Source organism: Manis pentadactyla, chromosome 10 (genome assembly GCF_030020395.1).
Source record: "Manis pentadactyla isolate mManPen7 chromosome 10, mManPen7.hap1, whole genome shotgun sequence".
NCBI classification, from domain to species: domain Eukaryota; kingdom Metazoa; phylum Chordata; class Mammalia; order Pholidota; family Manidae; genus Manis; species Manis pentadactyla.
Window position 1 is genome coordinate 77,311,408 of NC_080028.1, and position 6,452 is coordinate 77,317,859.

At 39.2% G+C, this 6,452-nt stretch overlaps 1 protein-coding gene across 10 annotated transcripts in view; it reads left to right on the forward strand.

The window, feature by feature from the left end:
- Window positions 1-6,452, forward strand: part of LOC118928100 (eukaryotic peptide chain release factor GTP-binding subunit ERF3A-like) — a 210,030-nt gene that overhangs the window by 85,364 nt on the left and 118,214 nt on the right. The gene's annotated exons all lie outside the window — the stretch shown is intronic.

The window sequence follows — 6,452 nt, forward strand, 5'->3', positions numbered from 1 at the left end:
TGGGCTGCTGCATTCTTAGGGTAAATTCCTAGAAGTAGAATTCCTGGGTCAAATGGCACTTCTATTTTGAGCATTCTGAGGAACCTCCATACTGCTCTCCACAATGGTTGAACTAGTTTACATTCCCACCAGCAGTGTAGGAGGGTTCCCCTTTCTCCACAACCTCGCCAACATTTGTTGTTGTTTGTCTTTTGGATGGTAGCCATCCTTACTGGTGTGAGGTGATATCTCATTGTGGTTTTAATTTGCATTTCTCTGATGACAAGGGATGTGGAGCATCTTTTCATGTGTCTGTTGGCCATCTGAATTTCTTTGGAGAACTGTCTGTTCAGCTCCTCAGCCCATTTTTTAATTGGATTATTTGCTTTTTGTTTGTTGCGGTGTGTGAGCTCTTTATATATTTTGGATGTCAACCCTTTATTGGATCTGTCATTTATGAATATATTCTCCCATACTGTAGGATGCCTTTTTGTTCTCTTGATGGTGTCCTTTGCTGTACAGAAGCTTTTCAGCTTGATATAGTCCAACTTACTCATTTTTTATTTTGTTTCCCTTGCTCGGGGAGATATGTTCATGAAGAAGTTGCTCATGTTTATGTCCATGAGATTTTTCCCTATGTTTTTTTCTAAGAGATTTATGGTTTCATGACTTACATTCAAGTGTTTGATCCATTTCGAATTTACTTTTGTGTATGTGGTTAGACAGTGATCCAGTTTCATTCTCTTACATGTAGCTGTCCAGTTTTGCCAGCACCAACTGTTGAAGAGGCTGTCATTTCCCCATTGTATGTCCATGGCTCCTTTGTCATATATTAATTGACCATATATGTTTGTGTTAATTTCTGGAGTCTCTATTCTGTTCCACTAGTCTGTGGGTCTGTTCTTGTGCCAATACCAAACTGTCTTGATTACTGTGGCTTTGTATTAGAGCTTGAAGTTGGGGAGTGCGATCCTCCCCCACTTTATTCTTCCTTCCCAGGATTGCTTTGTCTATTCAGGGTCTTTGGTATTTCCATATGAATTTTTGAACTATTTGTTTCAGTTCGTTGAAGAATGCTGTTGGTAATTTGATATGGATTGCATCGAATCTGTATATTGCTTTGGGCAGGATGGCCATTTTGACTATGTTAATTCTTACTAGCCAAGCACATGGGATGAGTTTCCATTCGTTAATGTCTTCTTTACTTTCTCTTAAGAGTGTCCTGTAGTTTTCAGGGTATAGGTCTTTCACTTCCTGGGTTACGTTTATTCCTAGGTATTTTATTCTTTTTGATGCAACTGTGAATGGAATTGTTTTCCTGATTTCTCTTTCTATTAGTTCATTGTTATTGTATAGGAAAGCCACAGATTTCTGTGTGTTAATTTTGTATCCTGCAACTTTGCTGAATTCCTATATTAGTTCTTGTAGTTTTGGTGTGGAGTCTTTAGGGTTTTTTTATGTACAATATCATGTCCTCTGCAAATAGTGACAGTTTGACTTCTTGTTTACCAATCTGGATTCCTTGTATTTCTTTGTTTTGTCTAATTGCCATGGCTAGGACCTCCAGTACTATGTTGAATAACAGTGGGCAGAGTGGGCATCCCTGTCTTGTTCCAGATCTCAGAGGAAAAGCTTTCAGCTTCTCGCTGTTAAGTATGATGTTGGCTGTGGGTTTGTCATATATGGCCTTTATTATGTTGAGATACTTGCCTTCTATACCCATTTTGTTGAGAGTTTTTATCGTGAATGGATGTCAAATTTTGTCAAATGCTTTTTCAACATCTATGGAGATATCATGTGGTTTTTGTCCTTTTTCTTGATGTGGTGGATGATGTTGATGGAATTTTGAATGTTGTGCCATCCTTGCATCCCTGGGATGAATCCCATTTGGTCATGGTGTATGATCCTTTTGTTGTATTATTGAATTCATTTTGCTAATATTTTGTTGAGTATTTTTGCATCTATGTTCATCAGGGATATTGGTCTGTAATTTTCTTTTTTAGTGGGGTCGTTGCCTGGTTTTGGTATTAGGGTGATGTGGCTTCACAGAATGAGTTTGGGAGCATTCCCTCCTCTTCTATTTTTTGGAAAACTTTAAGGAGAATGGGTATTATGTCTTCTCTGTACGTCTGATAAAATTCCGAGGTAAATCAATCTGGCCTGGGGATTTTGTTCTTGGGTAGTTTATTGATTAATGCTTCAGTATCATGGCTGGTAAATGGTCTGTTTAGATTTTCTGTTTCTTCCTTGGTCAGTCTTGGAAGGTTGTATTTTTCTAGGAAGTTATCCATTTCTTCTAGGTTTTCCAGCTTGTTAGCATATAGGTTTTCATAGTATTCTCTAATAATTCTTTGTATTTCTGTGGGGTCTGTCATGATTATTCCTTTCTCGTTTCTGATTCTGTTGAAGTGTGATTCTCTCTTTCTGTTTATAAGTCTGACTAGAGGCTTATCTATTTTGTTCAGTTTCTCAAGGAACTGGCTCTTGGTTTCATTGCTTTTTCTATTGTTTTATTCTCAATTTTATTCATTTCTTCTCTGATCTTTATTATGTCCCTCCTTCTTCTGATTTTAGGCCTCATTTGTTCTTTTTCCAATTTCAATAATTGTGACTTTAGACTATTCATTTGGGGTTATTCTTCCTTCTTTAAATATGCCTGGATTGCTGTATACTTTCCTCTTAAGACTGCTTTCGCTGCATCCCACAGAAGTTGGGACTTTGTGTTGTTTTTGTCATTTGTTTCTGTATATTGCTTGATCTCTATTTTAATTTTTTCGTTGATCCATTGATTATTTAGGAGCATGTTTTTAAGCCTCCATGAGTTTGGGAGACTTTTTGCTTTCTTTGTACAATTTATTTCTAGTTTTATACCTTTGTGGTCTGAAAAGTTGGTTGGTAGAATTTCAATCGTTTGGAATTTACTGAGGCTCTTTTTGTGGCCTAGTATGTGGTCTATTCTGGCGAATGTTCCATGTGCACTTGAGAAGAATGTGTATCCTTTTGCTTTTGGATGTAGAGTTGTATAGATGTCTATTAGGTCCATCTGTTTTAGTGTGTTGTTCAGTGCCTCTGTGTCCTTACTTATTTTCTGTCTGGTGGATCTGTCCTTTGGAGTGAGTGTTGTGTTGAAGTCTCCTAAAATGATTGCATTGCATTCTGTTTCCTCCTTTAATTCTGTTAGTATTTGTTTCACATATGCTGGTGCTCTTGTATTGGGTGCATATATATTTATAATGGTTATATCCTCTTGTTGGACTGAGCCCTTTATCATTATGTAATGTCGTCCTATATCTCTTTGTTACTTTCTTTGTTTTGAAGTCTATTTTGTCTGATACTAGTACTGCAACACCTGCTTTTTTCTCCTTGTTGTTTGCATGTAATATCTTTTCCATCCCTTGACTTTTAATCTGTGCATGTCTTTGGGTTTGAGGTGAGTCTCTTGTAAGCAGCATATAGATGGTCTTGCTTTTTTTTATCCATTCTATTACTCTGTGTCTTGATTGGTGCATTCAGTCCGTTTACATTTGGGCTGATTATTGAAAGGTATATATTTATTGCCATTGCAGGCTTTAGATTTGTGGTTACCAGAGGTTCAAGGTTAGCTTCTTTACTATCTTACTGTTTAACTTAACTCACTTATTGAGCTATTATGAACACTGATATTTTTTTATTTCTCTCCCTTCTTATTCATCCTCCTTCATTCTTTATATGTTGGGTGTTATATTCTGTGCTCTTTTGTGTTTCCTTTGAATACTTTTGTGGGTAGTTTATTTTTTACCTTCAGTTAATATTTGGTTGGTCTGCTTTCTTTACTGTGGTTTCATTTTCTCTGGTGACATCTACTTAGTATTAGGAGTGCTCCCATTTAGAGCAGTCCCTCTAAAATAACCTGTAGAGGTGGTTTGTATGAGACAAATTCCCTCAACTTTTGCTTGTCTGGGAATTGTGTAATCCCTCCTTCATATTTAAATGATAATCATGCTGGATATAGTATTCTTGGTTCAAGGCCCTTCTGTTTCATTGCATTGAATATATTGTACCATTCTCTTCTGGCCTGTAAGGTTTCTGTTGAGAAGTCTGATGATAGCCTGATGGATTTTCATTTGTACGTGACATTTTCCCTCTCTCTAGCTGCCTTTAAAACTCTGTCCTTGTCCTTGATCTTTGCCATTTTAATTTTAATGTGTCATAGTGATGTCCTCCTTGGGTCCCTTCTGTTGGGAGTTCTGTGTGCTTCCATGGTCTGAGTGACTATTTCCTCCTCCAGTTTGGGGAAGTTTTCAGCAATTATTTCTTCAAATACACTTTCTATCCCTTTTTCTCTCTCGTCGTCTTCTGGTACCCCTGTAATGCGAATGTTGTTCCTTTTGGATTCGTCACACTGTTCTCTTAATATTGTTTCATTTCTTGAGATCCTTTTATCTCTCTCTGCGTCAGCTTCTGTGCATTCCTGTTCTCTGGTTTCTATTCCATTAACGGCCTCTTGCATCTCATCCGTTCTGCTTTCAAGTCCTTCCAGAGATTATTTTATTTCTATAGTCTCCCTCCCTACTTTGTCGATTAGCTCTTGTGTTTTTCTCTGCAGGTCCATCAGCATGGTTATGACCTTTATTTTGAATTCTTTTTCAGGAAGATTGGTTAGGTCTACCTGCCAAGTCTCCTTCTCAGGGGTTGTCTCTGTTATTTTGGTCTGGATCAAATTCTTCTGCCTTTTCTTGGCGATAGAAGTAGTTTTGGGGAGCTGGCATGTGTGTTGGCTCGGAGAACATCTCTTCTTGCTAGTTTATGGCCTTTCTCTCCTGTCAGAACAGCTACCCGTAGTGGCTTGTGCTGGGCAGCTGTGCGCAGACGGGGTCTCTGATTCTTGACTGTGCCCTGTGGAGGGAGCTTTGTGCAGTTTCTGTGGGCGTGGCCGGCGTCAGGCCCTGCTTCACTATGGTGGGGCTGTGCTGGCGGGGGAACAGGCGGCAGGCTGTTTATCACTGTGAGGAGCCTCCAAGCTGCGCTGCCACCCAGGGGGTTAGGGCGCCTGGAGTTCCCCAGGATTCCCAGCTGCTAGGCTGAGTGCACTGGGACACTTGCGTGCAGCTGTGGGGCCCCTGTCTCTTTAAGACTTTCAAAAAGCACTTGCTTTTCTTTTGTCCCATGGGTGCCAGCTGTGGAGACCTGGTTGCAGATTTTACTGTCCCATCTCCCTAGTACCGAGCACACCACATACTCTGTGTCTGCACTCCCGGTGCGGATGGCTGTAGCTCGGTATTCAGCAGTCCTTGGCTCCCTCACCCTCCCCGCTCTGACTCCTGTCCTCCTGCTTCGGTCCCGAGATGGGGGATGTGCTCAGATCCCGCCAGGCTGTGGCTTGTGTATTACCCCCTTCGTGAGGTGCTGGGGTCTCGCAGGTGTAGATGTAGTCTGGCTGTTGTACTGTATGTTCTGGTCTCTTAGGAATAATTGTATTTGTTGTATTTTCAAAAATATATATGGTTTTGGGAGGAGATTTCTGCTGCTTTACTCACGCCTCCATCTTGGCTCCTTGGATCCCTTTTATTTCTTTGTGTTGTCTGAGTGCCGTGGCTAGGACCTCCAGTATTATGTTGAATAAAAGTGGGGAGAGTGGGCATCCTTGTCTTGTTCCCAATATTAAAGGAAAAACTTTCAGCTTCTAACTGTTAAGTATGATGTTGGCTGTGGGTTTGTCATATATGGCCTTTATTATGTTGAGGTACTTGCCCTCTATACCCATTTTGTTGAGAGTTTTTATCATGAATGGATGTTGAATTTTGTCGAATGCTTTTTCAGCATCAGCATCTATGGCAATGATCATGTGGTTTTTGTCCTTTTTGTTTATGTGGTGGATGACGTTGATGGATTTTCAAATGTACCATCCTGTATCCCTGGTAGGTAAAACATTTTGAGGGACTGCAAATGATCTTTGAGAGTGAGTGTGTGATATTGAAGGCTGAGAATGGTGTGTTAACTACACTCTGTACTTAAGTTTTAATAGGATGTCCTGTGCTTTATCTTTTTATAATTACTCATATGTGAAGATTGTAGAATATGAAATAGTATCTTTATCCTGGTAACAAGAGATGTCCTCAAAAGTTAATAGGCTATAAATGGAATTTATTCCACTCCCATTCATTAAGTATTGGAGGGACCCTAAGAATAGAAAACATGAATATAATGATATATTTTATGATTAAATTACAATTAATGTGGAAAGTAGTATATTTTGTTCATTAACTGATGTTCCGGAATTTGATGCCATAGTTTCATAATGATTTTTATCACCTGGTATCTTCATACTTATAAGACATATGATTAGCTTTTGTAAGGGAATTTTCATATGTTTAGAGATTTGGAAATAGGTGAAATGCTAAATTTATGTAGATATGATTGAAGTTTTTCTTTACCTTTCCATTTTATTACAGCTGTCTGGACAGTGCCAGGTAGGGACTGGCCGAAGGTGATGG